At 51.6% G+C, this 19,311-nt stretch overlaps 1 pseudogene; it reads left to right on the forward strand.

Annotated features, from left to right (window-relative positions):
* The first annotated feature begins 3,060 nt into the window (after positions 1-3,060).
* Positions 3,061-3,694, forward strand: LOC115933181 (neurotrophin-4-like; annotated as a pseudogene).
* The last annotated feature ends 15,617 nt before the right edge of the window (positions 3,695-19,311 follow it).

A 19,311-nucleotide genomic window follows, 5' to 3' on the forward strand; every position in this document is an offset into this window, starting at 1 on the left:
GCGCCACTGCACGCCAGCCTCCATGACAGAGCGAGACTCCATCTCAAAAAAAAAAGAAAGAAAGAAAGAAAGAAAGAAAGAAAGAAAGAAAGAAAGAAAGAAAGAAAGAAGGAAGGAAAGAAAGAAAGAGAAAACAGGGTGGAGATGGAGGATGACCTCCAGCTCAGGAGGTGTCCATGGTCTGGCCTTCTGTGGGGAGAAGGAAGGCCACATGATCGGTGTGGCCCAGGGGGCAGGGCCTCAGCCTTCTAAGCCGAGCTCCCTCTTCCTCCCTCTGACGTTGGCACTGGCAGTGCAGGTGCGGGTGGGGGGCGGCTTGGGGACCTGAATGGGATGAATGGGCCGAGGGGGATGTCATCTCTTCCATCCTCCTTCATCCACTGCCTCTCCCTTCCCCTCCTCCCCGCTCCCCTCCGTCCATCTGCCTCCCATCCCAGCTAGGACCCGTCACCTGGGTAGAAAAGGGGCCTCTGGAAAGGGGGCGGGGCCTTGACTCTCGGGTACCCTGCACTTGAAGAGGAACTCGGGGAAGGGGTTGTTCAGAGATTTGGCCCCTTCCCCGTCTGGCTGTATAACCTTCCTGTGCTTTTCTTCCCCTAGCCGGTTGTCCCTCCCTCTCCTGAGATGTCAGGAAAGAAGGGGCCACCTGCGTCCTCCACAGGGGCCCCGAAGCCTGGGGTTCCCAGCCCCAGAGCTCGGAGGTGGAGGAGGTGCTACAGCTCTGGTGACCACTGGTTGTTTCCCAGTCTTCTCCACGCCACCCTTTCCCAGAACCACAGGCTTCCAGAATGTTGTAGGGAAACTGCAAAATCCGCGCCTCCACCAGCCTCTCCCAGCGCCAGGTCAATTTCACACACAGGGAAACTGAAGCCTGCCTCAGAGGGGCAGCGTTTTACCTCCTTAGTGGCAGTTTTGAGGTGAATCGGGGTCTCCCTAGGATTCCAGCTTGTGGACTTTCTCTGAATTGTGGAATGTGGCCAGGCGTGGTGGCTTGAGTCTGTAGTCCCAGCTACTCAGGAGCCACAGCAGGAGGATTGCTTGAGCCCAGGAGTTCAAGTGCAGTGGGGAAACATTGGGAGACCTCGTCATAAAGCAATTTGTTTGGGGCCAGGCGTGGTGTCTCACGCCTATAATCCCAGCACTCTGGGAGGCCAGGGCAGGAGTATCACTGGAGGTTGGGAGTTTGAGACCAGTCTGGCCAATGTCGTGAAACTGCATCTCTTCTAAAAATACAAAAATTAGCTGGGCACGGTGGCAGGCGCTTGTAATTCCAGTTACTCAGAAGGCTGAGGCAGGAGAGTCACTTGAACCCAGGAGGCAGGCGCTACAGTGAGCCAGGATTGTGCCACTGTACTCCAGCCTGGCCAGACAGACTCAGACTCTATCTCAAAAAAAAAAAAAAAAGAAAAAAATTGGGCCAGGTGCAGTGGCTCATGCCTGTAATCCCAGCACTTTGGGAGGCCGAGGTGGGCAGATCACAAGGTCAGGAGATCAAGACCATCCTGGCTAACACGGGGAAACCCCATCTCTACTAAAAAATACAACAAATTAGCCAGGCGTGGTGGCGGGCGCCTGTAGTCCCAGCTACTCGGGACGCTGAGGCAGGAGAGTGGTGTGAACCGGGGAGGCGGAGCTTGCAGTGAGCCGAGATTGAGCCACTGCAGTCCAGCCTGTGCAACAAGTGAGACTCCCCCTCAAAAAAAAAAATTGATTGGAACATCCTCCAGGATGCAAGACTCTCGGTTCCTCAGAGTTCTACAGGAAGGATGGCAGAGTGCAGTTGCCCAGAGGTGAAGTCCCATCTCTGCCATTTGTTGGCTGTGTGACCGGGCACAAATCATTACTTTCTCTGATCCTGTATTTTACCATTTGTTGCTATTGAGTAATAGTAGTTGACTATTTTCTATTTTTATTTTTTTTTTTTGAGACGGAGTCTGGCCCTGTCACCCAGGCTGGAGTGCAGTGGTGCGCCCTTGGCTCACTGCATCTCTGCTTCCTGGGTTCAAGCGATTCTCCTGCCTCAGCCTCCTGAGTAGCCGGGACTACAGGCGTGCACCACCACACCCAGCTAATTTTTGTAATTTTTTTTAGTGGAGACAGGGATTCACCATGTTGGCCAGGCTGGTCTCAAAGTCCTGACCTCACGTGATGCACCCACCTCGGCCTCCCAAAGTGCTGGGATTGCAGGCATGAGCCACTGTGCCCGGCCGAACATTTTTAATTTTTATTTTATTATTATTATTATTATTATTATTTTAAGATAGAGCTTTGTTTTTGTTGCCCAAGCTGAAGTGCAATGGCACGATCTTGGCTCACTGCAACCTTCACCTCCTGGGATCAAGCGATTCTCCTGCCTCAGCCTCCCAAGTAGCTGGCATTATAGGCATGCACCACCATGCCCGAGGAGATTTTGTATTTTTAGTAGAGATGGGGGTTCTCCATGTTGGTCAGGCTGGTCTGGGACTCCTCACCTCAGCTGATCCGCCCACTGCAGCCTCCGACAATGCTGGGATTACAAGTGTGAGCTACCATGCCCGGCCTTATTTTTATTTTTATTTTTATTTTTTTTTGAGACAGAGTCTCACTGTGTTGTCCAGGCGGAAGTGCAGTGGACGATCTTGGCTCACTGCAATCTCGGCCCTCCCGGGTTCCGGCGATTCTCCTGCCTCAGCCTCCCGAGTAGCTGAGATCACAGGCGTGCAGCACCATGCCTGGCTGATTTTGGTATTATCAGTAGAGATGTTGTTTCACCATGTTGGCCAGGCTGCTGTCGAACTCCTGACCTCAAGTCATCCACCCGCCTCAGCCTCCCAAAGTGCTGCGATTACAGGTGTGAGGCATAGTGCCTGGCCTGTAGTTGTTGAATATTTATTATTAATCTACAAGTTGGGTGTTATGCAAGTCCTAGATATAGGGTCCCCCAAACTTCTAGAACAAGGGCTTCCCCACAATCCTGGCAGGCAAGCCTCCCCTGGGGTTCCCAACTTCTTTCCCCACTGAAGTTTTTACCCCCTTCTCTAATCCCAGCCTCCCTCTCTCTGTCTCCAGGTGCTCCGAGAGATGCTCCATCTCCCCTCATGCTCCCTCCCCATCCTCCTCCTTTTCCTCCTCCCCAGTGTGCCAATTGAGTCCCAACCCCCACCCTCAACATTGCCCCCTTTTCTGGCCCCTGAGTGGGACCTTCTCTCCCCCCCGAGTAGTCCTGTCTAGGGGTGCCCCTGCTGGGCCCCCTCTGCTCTTCCTGCTGGAGGCTGGGGCCTTTCGGGAGTCAGCAGGTTCCCCGGCCAACCGCAGCCGGCGTGGGGTGAGCGAAACTGCACCAGCGAGTCGTCGGGGTGAGCTGGCTGTGTGCGATGCAGTCAGTGGCTGGGTGACAGACCGCCGGACCACTGTGGACTTGCGTGGGCGCGAGGTGGAGGTGTTGGGCAAGGTGCCTGCAGCTGGCGGCAGTCCCCTCCGCCAGTACTTCTTTGAAACCCGCTGCAAGGCTGATAACGCTGAGGAAGGTGGCCCGGGGGCAGGTGGACGGGGCTGCCGGGGAGTGGACAGGAGGCACTGGGTATCTGAGTGCAAGGCCAAGCAGTCCTATGTGCGGGCATTGACCGCTGATGCCCAGGGCCGTGTGGGCTGGCGATGGATTCGAATTGACACTGCCTGCGTCTGCACACTCCTCATCCGGTCTGGCCGGGCCTGAGACCCATGCCCAGGAAAAGAACAGAGCTGGATGCTGAGAGACCTCAGGGATGGCCCAGCTGATCTAAGGACCCCAGTTTGGGAACTCATCAAATAATCACAAAATCACAATTCTCTGATTTTGAGCTCAATCTCTGCAGGATGGGTGAAACCACATGGGGTTTTGGAGGTTGAATAGGAGTTCTCCTGGAGCAACATGAGGGTAATAATGATGATGATATAATAATAATAGCCACTATTTACTGAGTGGTTACTGTTTCTTATCCCTAATACATAACTCCTCAGATCAACTCTCATGGATTTGATCATTGGTGGCCCTTGGTGTTAAGTTGCTGACTACTCAGTCTCAGAGGACACCACCTTGCTGGGGAGTGGGAGGGGACATTTCACCATGTGGGTGGAGGAGGAGAGAAACTAGAACAGGCAAGCAGATGGCCAGGGGCCCTTGAGAACGTGGCCCACAGAAGGCCTTTAAGTATCTGGGAGCTGGGGTTCAAATGGGAAATCTTACTTGGTAAGAGGGTCAAAGGTTGACTTAGAATATTCTGTTTTGAGGTAATAAGCTACCGATCACAGGGGAGTACAAGCAAGGTTGAATGAGAAGTGATCAGGATACTGGAGAGTTCAGCCCTGGGCAGGGAGCTGAAGTCAGGTTTCTAGCCCTCTTTCCTGTCCCAACCTTTACTCTACATTGGGAAAGAAACAGACCTTAAAATTGTTCAGCTTGATGGCCAGGTGCGATGGCTCATTCCTGTAATCCCAGCACTTTGGGAGGCCGAGGTGGGTGAATCACCTGAGGTCAGGAGTTCGAGACTAGCCTGGCCAACATGGTGAAAACCCGACTCTACTAAAATTATCAAAAAGAAATTAGCTGGTCATGGTGGCGGATGCCTGTAATCCAAGCTACTCTGAAGGGTGAGGTAGGAGAATTGCTTGAATTCAGGAGGCAGAGGTTGCAGTGAGCCAAGACTGTGCCACTGCACTCCAGCCTTGGCAAAAAGAGTGAAACTCCGTTTCAGAAAAAAGAAAATAAGGAAATACCTGACACCGGGTAATTGCTAAGAAAAGAGGTTTAATTGGCTCATGGTTCTGCAGGCTGTACAGGAAGCATGGCAGTGTCAGCGTCTGGGGATGTCTCAGGAAGCTTCCAATTATGGCAGAAGGTAAAGCAGGAGGGGTGTCTCTCGTGGCCAGAGCAGGAGCAAGAGTGAGAAAAGGGAGGTACCACACAGTTTAAACAAACAGATCTCACGAGAGCTCACTATCATGATGACACCACCAAGGGGGATGGTGTTAAGCCAGGGAAACCACCCCCATGACGCCATCCCCTCCCACTGAGGCAGGAAAATAGGGTCTGGAGGCAGGGAACTTAAGGTCAATTCAGACTTCAACTATGACAGGAGATATCCTCTCCACAGAGCCTACACTGTAAATGACTGTAATGAGAGGTGACAACGTGCTAGCAGCCCTCCCTCTGCTCTCGGCACCTCCTCGGCCTCGGTGTCCACTCTGGCCGCACTTGAGGAACCCTTCAGCCTGTGGCTGCACTGTGGGAGCCCCTCTCTGGGCTGGCCGAGGCCAGAGCTGGCTCCCTCTGCTTGCGGGGAGGTGTGGAGGGAGAGGCGCGGGTGGGAACCTGGGCTGCGCGCGGCAGTGTGAGTTCCTGGTGGGTGCGTGGGCGCGGGCTCAGCAGCCCTGCACTCTGAGCGTGGGCCAGCGCCGCCGGCCCAGGGCAGTGACAGGCTTAGCACCTGGGCCAGCAGCTGCAGAGGGTGCACTGGATCACCCCCCAGCACTGCCAGCCCGCCTGCATGGTGCTCAAATTCTCACCGAGCATCAGCCGCCTCCCCGTGGGGCAGGGCTCCGGACCTGCAGCCCACCATGCCCAACAACCCTCCCCCAGCGCCCCCCCCAGTGCCCCCCCCTGCACTCCCCCATCCCCCGTGGGCTCCCATGCAGCCCGATCCTCCCCAGTAGGCACCGCCCCCTGCTCTGCGGTGCCGGTGGCGCAGGGTTCCATCGACCACCCAAGGGCTGAGAAGTGCAGGGGCACAGGCAAAGCCAGCTGGGCTCCTGAGGGGGGTGGGGGCTTGGAGGACTTTTATGTCTAGCTAGAGGCTTGTATATGCACCAATCAGCACTCTGTGTCTAGCTCAGGGTTCATGGATGCACCAATAAGCACTCTATCTAGCTAATCTGGTGGGGACTTGGGGAACTTTTATGTCTAGCTAGAGGATTTTAAATGTACCAAACAGCTCTCTGTGTCTACCTCAGGGATTGTAAACACACCCATCAGCACTCTGTGTCTAGCTAAAGGTTTGTAAATGCACCAATCAGTGCTCTGTGTCTAGCTAATCCAGTGGGGACTTGGAGAATTTTTATGTCCAGCTAGAGGATTGTAAATGCACCAATCAGCAGTCTGTGTCTAGCTCAGGGATTGTAAACACACCAATCAGCACCCTGTCAAAACAGACCAATCAGCTCTCTGTAAAATGGACCAATCAGCTCTCTGTAAAATGGACCAATCAGCAGGACGTGGGTGGGGCCAGATAAGGGAATAAAAGCAGGCTGACCAAGCCAGCAACTGCAAACCGCTTGGTCCTTTTCGGAGGTGTGGGTGGTTTGTTGTTTTGCTCTTTGAAATTAATCTTGCTGTTCATCATTCTTTGGGTCTGCACTACCTTTACAAGCTGTAATACTCACCGAGAAGGTTTGCAGCGTCACTTTTGAGGCCGGCGAGACCACGAACCCATCAGGAGGGATGAACAACTCCAGACGCGCCACCTTAAGAGCTGTAACACTCATCGTGAAGGTCTGCAGCTTCACTGCTGAAGCCAGCAGGACCACGAACCCACCAGAATAATAAAACTACGAACACGTCCAAACATCAGAAGGAACAAGGTCTGGACACATCATCTTTAAGAACTGTTAACACTCACCACGAGTGTTTACGGCTTCATTCTTTAAGTCAGTGAGACCAAGAACCCACCACTTCTGGAAACACCACCAGGCCCCACCTCCAACACTGAGAATTGTAATTGAACATGGGATTCAGGTGAGGACACAGACCAAAACCATGGCAACAAAGTTGCTGAAGAGCCTGGGAGAATGGGTTCTGAGGTCTGCCTCCTAAGGAACGGGACCTTCCATCCTGAAGGCTCGGCACCCAATGGACGGCAGACGAAGGGGCCTGTGTGGGAACTGGCTAGCTGTGGGCGCTCCACGGGGTGGCTATGATGGGTGAAGCGCCCCAGCCTGCTTGTTTTTAGAAGGGCAGGAGGCCTAGCAGTTTTCTTTCCCCTGTTCTGATTCGTAAAACTACTTGTACATGTTTACATTTTTTTCTTTAATGAGGAAGTTACATCTCAGTGTGTTCATTATATTATTTCTGCATAAATAATAATGACCTTTATTGACAATAATTCCGTTTTGGACTAGAGGATTAATTTTCTGATGTTTAATGTACGAAAAATTGTATATGATAGTTTTAATTAATCACCTCTGACTTTAAAAATATTGTGCTTAGGATTGAAATTTGAGCACGTTACGTTGACTCCTCTGTGTAAACAATTCCAAAACAGAGTCACTGTGGCACATTTTTTTTTTTGCTATTTGAAAAACACACATATACAGGTTCTCAAATCTAAAAAAAGAAAAAAAGTTTATCTTGAGTATAAAAATGCATTGTGCCAGTTTTAGAATCTAATTGTTTTAATCTGTTTTTAAATGAACGTGATCTTTCACATTTAATTTTCCCTATTGACAGCAAGATTCAATGCCCTGATTTTTAGAGGCTTATGAAATGGGGATAGAAAGCTTTCTAAATATCAAGGAGTACTTACCAAAACTGGAATGTAAATGAAGTCGATGTACTGAAGAGCTGCCTTTAATTTTATCTGACGTGTACTTGGGTTCTCTTTTTAAAAAATGGATCAAATATTTGGGACATGATTTGGGCTGTGCTTGGAGCTGAAAGGCTCAGAAACGGCGAGGGCGTGCTCGGACGTGCACGCGCCATCAACAACGCAAGCCGCTGCTGAGAGCCCCGGTGCTGTCCTTCATCCCGGAAAGCCTTTCTTAACCGGAGACTTTCAAATTGAAAATCGCAACGCTCTGTTGACGAGAAGACAGAGTCCGTTCTTAGGCATTACAAAAATTACCCAATCTACTTTTAACATCAAACTCAGCGAACCAGCCCAGAAACGAAGTAGGCAGCCGAGAAGCGGGCGCACACCGTCCCTGTCTCTGCAGGTGCACTCGGGGCGCGAGGGAACAGCACCTCCCTCCAGAGCAGCCCCAGGCTTCCAGGCCTCACCCACAAGATTCCCTGCGTGCTCGTTGATTACCACCCCCGGCCCCAGCACACTCTTAACTTTCAGAAAATGGCTTTGTGACAATCCAGGCGCATCTGATCTCACAGAAGAACCACTCGACAGCGCGATGCTTGCGGTATTTACTCAGCATCGCTCTGCCCCACCGCACGTCGCCAGATAACTTAACCAGACAAGATTAGAGATGAGTCACAGAAAACCCTGGAGGATAAATTAATTACACTTTCTGTGTAATTCCTTTTGGCAAAAGCGAGCTCTAAATGCTGTGACCGTTTCTAACATATAATAGTATCTCTAGCTGTGATGTTCCAATTAGCAAAAGTAGTGAGGAAGAATTGTTCAAAAGTAGTGAGGAAGAATTGTTCTACAGCATCCAGACAGAATTTTTCTTTCTCTTTTGACACACTTCAAATCTCATTTAAAAGAGCCCACTCCCCATGTTCCAAACAAAAATCGCTTACTAATTATTATAGTGATCTCTTATTCAAGTGACTTTTAAAGATGGGTCCAAAGGAAAAACCTTTAGCATCAAAAAGTGGTAATACAGAATTTCAGTGTTCTCAAGGACACGACTGAGCTTCTGTCCACAATGGTTCTATGACAGAGAAAGGAAGGAAAGGAGGGAGGAAGGAAAGGAGGGAGGAAGGAAGGAAAGAAACAAGGAAAGAGGAAGAGAAAGAGGGAAGGAAGGAAAGAAAAAGGGAGAGGGAGGAAAGGAAGGAAAAACAGGGAAGGAGGAAGAAGGAGGGAGGGAGAAGGAAACTTTTCTAATTAGATATTACAAAGCAGATTAGCACCAACTTAAATTATCTTGTCCAATAAAACTGATGTTTTATGGAACAAAAATATTTTTATTATATTTGCAAAAGACAATTATGAGTACATAAATATCCCATAACTTTGTAAAAACTAATTAGCAGTTTCTTGTTAATTGGGCATTTAAAGTATTTAAAATTGCTGAGTTTAGTTGTGGTAATTAAATAATATTGCATAGTTTTTAATTTCAGATTTGAGGTAAGCAACTATTGTTGCGTTAGATTTTTTGGTTTTGGATTGTTTTTTTGTTTTTACTGAACCTCCTAGAACAATGCTTCTCTAGTAATCTCTGGGGAAGTGCCAGTTTGTTTTCTAACTTCAATCCATTGACGACCCTACATTGTAAGATGAAATAAAAATAAATTACTAGAAAAATGAAAAACAGAAAATACAAGCTCTAATCAAAATAAATGTAATATGACAAATCCCTGAAAAGCTGTCTAAGCTTTCTCTCAATTTCTGCACTTGCTGTGGAGTGACCAACAATTCGGGCCCCAACCCATCTGAAAGCCACATGTCGAGCCGTGTAGCCTAGAGTTGAGAGTCGTGGAGTGTGTGTGGGGTGCCCAGGGTGTTCCCTGGCTCAGGAGAAGCGCAGACGGGCCTACCTCTGCTCTGCCACAGGCTGAGCATCAGCTTGAGGTACTCACAGTTGTCGATATCAGATTGGACTCCCTTCCTCCCAATGCTGACAGTTTTGCAAAGCTGGCCTTTCAGCAACTGCTGTGATAAGAAGCAAGTACTGTACAAAAGTCAGGGTTGCACAGGAAGGGAATGTGGCAGTGCCAGGTTTGATCCCAGGTCCCAAGAGGCCGGTCAGTGCCCAGGAGACACACACCTATTAAGTGACTGTGGTCATTTGAAAGTAAAATCAAAGTATGGCTTAGTCTTTCAGTTTCATGTATGCTTATTGTTTGGACCTAACTACTTAATAAACAGACATTTCAGTACCTCTTTTCGCCTGGAGCACTATGAAAAAAATTATTGCGTTGCTAACATCACCCCAAAAGATTAGAAATGAGTCTTCTTTGTCTTTGAATCCTGAGGGCCTGGCTTATATTAAGTGCTCATTGTGAAGTCAACCAGTGAATTAATGAAGGAGGGGTCAAGCCATCCATCGATTCCCCCTCCATCTTTTAAATTTAGAGACATTGAAGTAACGTGGCTCTTCCTTGCAATCCACCGGTTGACATTTTTGTTGAAATCGTGAAGATGTCATAAACGGTTCTCAGATAATATTCCTTCATCTTCTACCTAATGTTTGTTTCTGAGTCTTAAACTTGCAGATGAGACCTTCTTCTCTTCTGGGACTCCTCCCAACGTTTTCAAGTACCATTTTGCTCAGAAAGGCAACCGGGGTCTGGGTGGAGGGCTGGAGTGAAAAGTGTGATACCTTGTTGCTGGACTCCTACTTCTGTGGAGAAGGAGCAGGGCAGGCACCCACTGGGTACAGAAGTTGTGCACTCAGAGCAAGGTGAGAACCATGAATGTTTTAAAATAACGGAATTAAAACAGAAATGTTTAAATCTCATTTGGATTTCTTCTTTCTCTAAATCATTCATTACTCCTGGATGTTTTAACTGATGTTTTCCTCATGTGACATTTGGACCCACTAGACTTTTAAAGTCACAAATTGTCCCTAATAACAGCACAAATTATGTAGGCTGTTAACTATCACGGCATTTTTTAGCACTTTATCTTTTGCATGCTACAGTGCAATCATTTTCATTAACCATTCCTCATATCCAAGCGAGGTGGCAGCTTAGCATAATAATAAAGCAATTTCCTGCTCCGTGATGTTGACATGGAAGGCCGAGGAAGTGACACTCTGTGGCTGAAGTCACAGAGCAGGAGAGTGCTCAGTCAGAGAAGAACTCGACCCCATGGGTGCCAGTGACCACCCAGTGCACGCAGCTCTCCCACCGAAGTCTCCTGCTGGCCACCGGGCGTGGGCTGGGCTTGCAGGACCGGGGTCCGCCACCTTTCCTCATTCTGCGGAAGAAGCACAACTAGATGGGGCTGAAGATTTATTTCTCTTCCAGCCACCAACATGCATTTCTGCTGGCCTTCTTAAAGACTATTAATTGCTTCTCTGGAAATTAACGTAAGACCACTCGAGCGAAACTGAGTAAGAGAAGTTTTTTATTTTCAAAAAAGAAGGAAAAGAACAAATAGAATAAGTTGGTAATTCAAAAGAGAAGAAGAAATCGATTAAAAATCAGTCATTATGGCCATGTCCACGGCGGCATCCGCTGAGCCTGGTGCCATTCCCCACAGTCACGTAGACGATGCAGGTGACTCCTCCACAAGCCCAGGAGTGGGGCACATCCTGACAGCAGCACCGCTGCCAGATGGGGGCCAAGCTGGGATTCACAACTCAATTCCCCACAATGGGAGCAGTGCCGACCGGACAGCCAGGTCTGGCCTCCAGTCCCCCAAGGTCCTTAGACATAGCCCTCAAAATGCCGTCTTCCACCGGCTTTACTAAGTCACTGCAACCTGTGGCATGACAGAGTTACTGCAGACAGAGGCAGGAGCCGTGCGGTGACTGCCAAGGCCACTGGTCAGAACCATTCCTGCCTCTTTCCCTCCATGCTTCAGTAAGCACAAGACGCTCACTGTGGCTGCAGAGTGGACATCTAAGCACTAAGGAGGCGCTGGACCTGGGGTCTGCCACATGTTCTCCCTTTTAGTGGCGTGTAAAGGAGGTGGCATACTTGATAGGCTCAACCCCTGACCCCCGCCCTCGTCAGGAGGAATCTTTTCACTAAAATCTCTTTGCAAACCATTTGAGGGAGTCCAGACTTCTGCCAGGCCGCTGACTGATCCGTGAGTATGATAGTGATTTACATCAGCCACAACGACGACGACGACTGATCCGTGAGTATGATGGTGACTTACATCAGCCACGACGACCACCGTGACCCAGAGCCTTTGGGAAAGGGTCACCACAGAGCAGACAGGCCTCAAACCCTGGGCAGGGCTGGAGACCGCTGCACACACCCATGCAGGCACTGGGCACTGGCATTTCCCAGGAAGACTGTTCTGCCTGGAGAAGCAGAAGGTGGGGACAGAGCCTGCATCGCCCATTTGGGGAACAAAGGCCTATGTTTGCACCGGCTCCAGGCAGCCTCCCTGTTCCCACAGCCCTCGTTTGCCCTGGACCTGTGAGCTCTGGATCACGCAGCCGGGCCTCGTACTGGACACGGGATGAGGATTATGAGCACTTTGTTCACAGTTTGGAAGGGAAGCAAGACTCAATTTTTACGTTTCTTCCTCCTCCAACTGCCACCTCTTATTTCTTCAGTTTCATGGAACAGGAATTCTACAAGGCAGTGGAAAGAGGAAGGGAAAGGAGGTGAAACTCATCAGCTAAGTCTGCACTGTATTCATAGTAGGTCCAAACGGAAATTAGTTGGGAATCGTGCTCAGAATGAACATTTGGGGATTCCATTTATCCATAGTCCCGTGTTTCTGATGACCACAGGTGGCATGTTGGCTGTGCCTGCTGGAGAACAGGGCTATGGACCTGGGCTCATGGACACAGACAGCCCCGGCCTGCGTCCAACTGGACCTGAGGACACAACGCCCTGGCCAGCCTATGGCCCCCACCCCCACCCCCCGCTGGGCTCTGGCAGGCGGCTGTCACTTCTCTGTTCCTCAACACCTCCTCTCAAGTCCCCTCAGTGCACCCCGCGGCCACGTTCAGCTTCCTCCCACACCCTCGCCCCACTCTGGAATCCCCAACGTCCTCTCGTCTGGGCCCACACACTTTTCCGGGGCCAGCTCAGACCCAGCATTGCCTGGCAACCCTCATCCCATTCCAGTCAGCCCCCTGGAGGTGCTCTCATCTCTTCTTTGCGGCTTCCTTCATGGGAGTGATTATGATCTCCCTTTGATGATTTTAAGTTTATGCAGAACAAGGCTTAGAGCTCCTATTTCTCTTTATCCCCTGTGGGGCCAACTCAGCATTGGGCCCACAATCGATCACATTGAAAGACATCAAAACATCTAAACATCAATGTGTGGCCAACTTAAAAGATAATACCTTATTTTTATTTTCTTTGGTTTTATATTTTTGTACTTGTTCAAGACTTGATTAAAAAAAAAACATGTCTTTGAATTTCCTTTTTTTTTTACATTTTGCAATTCATTGCGTGAGAGTTAACATCAAGGCTGATGAGTGGTATTTTCCAATGCGTTTTTATAAGAATGCTCACAGGTGCTTAGAGGGCATTATTCAATTGCAGGTATTTAAATTATATAGCACTACTTATAATCTTATGTAATTCACATGCGTTTCTCGAGCTCCATGAGCCCATTCTCAGGTCTTAGTGGTTCTGTGGACTCCAGGCGTGGCCACTGCTGTCGTGGGTGGCTCACGTGACTGCATTGGATGTTGTTGAGCATGACGATGTCACTGTAAACCTGACGGCGGGAGGCCACAGGACCAGACGCGCCTGGAGTGTGTGTGTCCAGGCCCATGCGGGCTCCCTCTTTGCTCCTGTCATTGGGACCCCACACATTTTATGCCCCAGCCCTCCTTTGACCGCAGACCCCAAGGTCTTTGTGTATGGAGCATCGTCTAATACTGAACAACCCCGTGAGGGGAAAATTATCACCACTCCACAGACGGGAAAATGAGAGATTCCATCGAGCATCAGCCAGGTTCTCCAGAGAAGCAGAGAAGCAGGCCAGTAGGAGATTCGTTGTTTCGTTTGTTCAAAGAGATTGGCTCCCGCGATTGTGTTGGGCTGGCAGTTTCCACGCAGCAGGAGGCTGGAAACTCAGGCAAGAGCTGGTGCTCCCATCATGGGGCAGAATTCCTTCCTCACTGGGGACCCCACTTTGCTCTTAAAGCCTTCAGCTGACAGACAAGGCCCATCCACACCAGAGGGGGTCCCCTGCTCACCTCAAGTGAGATGACTGCAGTGTCGGCCATGTCTACATGGCATTTGTGCAGCTGCAGCCAGCGTCTGGTGAGATCACTGCGCCCTGCAGCGAGGCCACACTGCCCACCGGGAAAGCTCTACCCGAGCATGCCCGGCACCAGGGGCACAGGGCCAGGTAGACAGGCCTGTCTCACCCCTGGGGCACACGCTCCTGCCCGGGGTGGGGAGGGGGCCTGTGGAGGCAAACTCGCCAGTCCTGCACCCTGTCCCAGGATGGGGAGGAAGCTGCTCCACAGGCAGAGGGCTGTGGCGCCACATATCAGCAGCCCCTCCTGTGAGGACCCCGGCACAACAGCGATGCTAGGTGGAGAGGACATGGGGCAAACACACGGCAGCCTGAGCAGGAGCATGGAGGCCTCAAGAGTACGGAAGCCCCAGGGACACAGAGCAGGTGGCAGCCTCAGAGTCCCGCTGCTCCGGTTCAGTGAAGTCCTGCTGGGAAGGATGTTATCCTGAAGACCGAGGACCCTGGACGGGGTGTGTTTAACGCCCTCCCTCAGTGCACGAAACAGAGGCTGGGGAGAGGGAGGAGTGTGGAGGCAGAGCCCAGGGATAACTGGAGCATGAAGGTGAAAGAAGGTAGAGTTTTCCTTAAGCCTTAAAAAATGGAGCTGTCAGAGTTAAGAAGGCAAACACGAAGGGGCCTGGGGCAGGGTCTGTTGTTCACTAGGTGCCATGCACCTTTGACTAGGACCTGGGAATACTTTACAACACGTTTCTAGATCCCAAATACAGCACCAGGTACGTGGCATTCAGGAAATGCTGCTTATGTGAGTCAGTGGACGCTATTTTTTTTTTTTTTTTTTTTTGAGATGGAGTCTCACTCTTTTGCCCAGGCTGGACTACAGTGGCACAATCTCAGTTCACTGCAACCTCTGCCTCCCAGGTTCAAGTGATTCTCCTGCCTCAGCCTCTGAAGTAGCTTTGATTACAGGCATGTGCCACCACACCCTGCTAATTTTTGTATGTTTAGTAGAGACGAGGTTTCACTATCTTGGCCAGGCTGGTCTCAAACTCCTGACCTCAGGTGATCTGCCTGCCTCAGCCTCCCAAAGCGCTGGGATTGCAGGCGTGAGCCACGGCACCCAGCCTGCGGATGCATTAAAAAGCATGTGTCTGGGGGTATTGGGAACTGCAGATGAAATGGTGAGATGGGCAGTGCTGACAGCAGCTACAGATTCCCCTTGTTCGGGGCTTGACGGTTCCAGGTGCCGTTGGTAGGAAACTGGAGAATCATCCAGACTGAGGCGGGTGGGGCCAGAACCTGAGGCTGGGCCCTTCTTCCAAACCTCAGAAAGAGCAGCTTCTCACCTGGGCCCCTGTGCAGTCTGCCCTGTGGGCATTGCCGGCTGTGCTGGGGTGACCATGGCTCCTCAGGGTACCTGCCCGGGGCCTACCCCTACAGCTTGGAGACCACAGCCACCTGTCCTCCCTCCCATACCTCACATCTGCAACAGCCAGTGTGGGCAGCAGGAGACCCCCACATCTCCTCTCCAACCCCACTGACACCCAGGCGGGGGATGCCTGAGACCCCCGTGGGAGCCGCCCATGCCGTGGCTTTGAGCCACACAGTCTGGGCCCTGCGCAGCCATTAGAATGAAAGTCTATGAGCCATCAACAAATCCAACATATTTTAAATATCGGAAGACAAATACAAGATGGAATGCTGGTTGCTGCTGTATTTGCAGAATGCAAATCCCAAAAGAAGGCTGCAAAGCTACAAGCGGGATCCACGGGAGAGGCACTGGAAGAGGATAGCCCTGCTCCTGGAGATAAGACCAGAAAACCTGCAGACAGTGTGTTCCTGCCTTGGCAGGTGCACCCTTCCCGGCGAGACCCTTCTGCTGTGTCCCCACGGCTCTGGTCCCAGCGGTGGCCACACGGGATCCTCTTTTTCTCTTTCACGGGGCTTCCCCTGGAGAAGCCTGGTTCAGCAGAGAAAGCCAGCAGGAGCGGCCTGCGATGGGGCAGGAGAGGGCAGGGAGGACAGAGCCTTCCCAGGCTGAGGACGCATTTCCCACCCCGCTGCATCCTCTTGGTGCCGTGGCAGGCTCAAAGCACCGGCTTTCTGTCCCTGAGGGTTGTGGGTTTTTCCCTTCTGGCTCTGAGCCGGCTCCTGAGCCTGGGCCAGCAGGGACTGTGGCCCAGGTGGGATCGGCCCCCTCTGCATGGCTCGCTCGCCGCAGGCCTTGGCGTGGGGAGGAGGTGGACGCTGAGGCGCGACGCTCCTTGGCATCACTTGCAAATTTTACTCACCTGTAGCTCCCAAACCACCTCTCCGGGTGCTGTTGGTATTTCCCTCTTTTGTTCTCCTTTGTATTTAGAAAGCAAATTAGGAAGTTAGTTCCTTCTGACCCAGGCGAGGGTTGGGGGGGTGGGCAGAGCAGGGCTGTGGTGCTGGGGGTGGCAGCAGCCCTGACAGGGAGGACGTGCGTAGAGCCACACGGGAGCGGGAGGAACACTTGGGCTGCAGGTGACAGCAGCCCTACCCGATGGCTGAGGCATGTTGCCATCCAGGGACACGTTGCCACTGCTGCGTGGGTCCAGTGGCCAAGCCACGAGTGGACGCCCCTCAGTCTCCTCTGATTCATCGAGCCTCCCCTCGCTGTGTCTAGGTGAGCCTGCAGCACAGGCTTGTGTGTCTGGCTGCCCAGGACACCAGGAGAAGAGAGAGTTTCCCCCTGGACGCTGCTGCAAAGACCTCCAGTGGCCCCTGAGGTCCCATGACCGTAGCCAGGCCAATCAGAGCTGCCCAGGAAGGCCCTGCCTGGCCCTGTCCCTCCCACCTGGCTGCATCGGCCTCTCCAGAACTCACTGAGGAAGACTGGAGGAAGGAGGCCCCCAGGGACAGTCAGGACTGCCAGATCAGCACGTGGCCCCACAAGCCACCAGAACGGAGCCTGGACACAGAGCCAGCAGGCTGGGCAGCCACCCAGTCCCCAGGGCACTGAGCCGGGCCTGCATCTGGACACCTGGAGGGTGTGAGCTGGGCCTTAATAAGGGAGGCTGCCCCCTCTGCCTTCATAGAGGGCTGGTTGTTCCAGGTTTCTTAATTACTTGGCTACAAATCTCCCCTCTAGAGAAAAAGGCTAGAATGGGCACTAGGGCTTCAGTGCAACCACAAATATTGATTTTTTGAGGGCCAATGCAAATACAAGGCAAGAGCAAGCCCTTCACCGGGGCGGTCACTGGCCTGCCCTCTCTGGCCAGGGACAGGGGCTCCACCAGGAGCAGCACGATGTGCCATGCGGAGCACTCTCGAGCGCGCCCATCATGCTTCTGTCTTTCCACAAACCCGGGGGTTGCCAGCTTGTTGTAGGAGAGGAGGAGTGCTTTTTCATTTCTTTCTCGCTTCCCCTCCTTTTTTTTTTCTTTTTGTGAAAAATGGAATTTTAAAACAGCCAGCAACTAAGGCAAACTCCCAGGATAACAGTCTTAACAATTTACATAATGCAAGCGTTGAAGAGGAGGACGTAAAGCAGGCCTTTTAAATCGTGTGACACAGTTTAAAACAGTGAACCCTGGCTGGCATTAAACCGCAGTCCTCTGAAGCACAATTAGAAAGCACTTAAGGCTGCTCAGCCAATCGGGGGCCTTGATTGGTTGGGCGTCCCTAACCCTGTAATCTTCCATCCCGGGGGCCAGCGTGCCGCCGATAACTGCTGGTTGGACTGTTCCACTGGGCTGATTGTCAGGGGCAGCTAATGCTCGTTTTAGGAAATATTACTTTTTGTTGCTTTGGTCCATGTTCCCAAAATGTCAATCCTCCATAATGGGACCCTTTGTTCCTGCCTAATCGCGCTGATTACCGCAGAGGCTGCTGGTGGAGAAGGATGCTGGCGGAACCAGGGGTCTGAACAGCAGGCCCAGCCGCAGCAGCTCCCAGACTCATGGCAGTTTTGTGGGGACACGTCTGCCAGCCCTTGTGTGGATCACACTTTTGCGGTGTTTGTTTCTTTATTGCAAAATGGGGATGGTGGCACACATCTGTCAGGCCAGCCAGGGTAAATGAATAATGACTTATATTTGGAAATCTGTGAACAACGCACACTCAAGCCAAATGTCTGTTGATGTATTCATTTACCCATTCAGTTGGCACTTACTGAGCACCTATTTAGTGACAGCTCCGCGTCAACGCTTGGCTTTCGGGTCTGGCTTCAGCACCTCCAGAGCTCATTGTTCTGTGTGGGAGTCACAAGTGTACACCACACACACACACACACGTACACCACACATGTGTACACCACTCACGTGTACCGTGTAACATCACACTATGCTGCAATGCGGGCTCTACTGAAGTGATGTGAAAACGTGCTGGGGAGTCCGGGCATGGCTCCCGCACAAGAGGCCCCGTGAGTGTCACCGGCCTCGCCGGTTCTGCATCCTACCTTATGTGACCTCAGGGCGCTGCACTCACCCCGCTGAAACTCAGTTACTTGACCTGTGAGCTGGTGGTACAGGAATGCCTGCCTCAGAGAGTTGTGGGGGTTAACTGAGCTCATGCATGCAAAGTGCCTGGCCCACAGCAGTGCCTGACCCAGCCACGAAGGCTGTCCTTACGTCATTCTCGTGCCCTCTATTGGCGATGTCGTATCAGCAACACCCAGGGGACGCCTGCATCGCCCACCTCCATCCGAGGGTCTGCTGCTCCCAAACATGAGCCAGCACAAAATAGTGATGTCAGAGGCACTGGTCGTGCCCTTAGCGTGTCTGCACCAGAGGGCGTGCTCACACAAGGATGGCCACTGATCAGTGAACGTGTGTCTGCTCGTAGGAAGGTTTGCTTGAATGATACTTGTGAGTGAAGGGAGCAACAGATGAAAGGTCGTGTCCTGTCATGGTCCTGCAGGAAGGCAGAACCACTTCAAGTCCTTAACGCAGAGAGCATCTCAGGTAGGTGCAGGAGGCTGGGGAGTCGGCGGGCAGCTCGGTCAGGACTGGATTTGGGGCAGCGGGACCAGCGTGGGATCTGGACAGCAGAGGAGATGCAGCCCAGCTCAAAACGCTGCCCAGCGTGCAGAGGAACCTGGCGTCTCGTTTCTCCCTCCCCAGGCTCCCTCCAGGCAGAAAGCAGAAGGTCAGGCACCTGGAAACCAGCCCCTAAGGGTCAGCTCCTCTGCACGCCCAAGCAACACAGAGAAGAGCAAGGCATGGACCCAGGGGCATGGGGCTCTGGACAGGCACGGCTCACAGAACTTTTTAAGCTGGAAATTTACCCTGGAGATGACTTATTTCAATTTCCTCTCATTAAACCTGAGAACATTGAGCCTGAGATTCTTACGTGAGTTCCCTGTAGTCAGAGACTTTTTAATAGTTATGAACACTGGTATGCGTGCATGCAGCCCACACCCACAAACACAGGCACACACATAGGTGGACACTCATACATACAGGCACACACTTGTCAGCTCAGTGCATACGCAAGAGCACACCTACACACATACACATATACACACACAGATGCAGGGCCTGCACATAACGTGCACGCACACATGCATGTGCACTTGTGTGCTCGGCCC

Source organism: Gorilla gorilla, chromosome 14 (genome assembly GCF_029281585.2).
Source record: "Gorilla gorilla gorilla isolate KB3781 chromosome 14, NHGRI_mGorGor1-v2.1_pri, whole genome shotgun sequence".
NCBI lineage: Eukaryota > Metazoa > Chordata > Mammalia > Primates > Hominidae > Gorilla > Gorilla gorilla.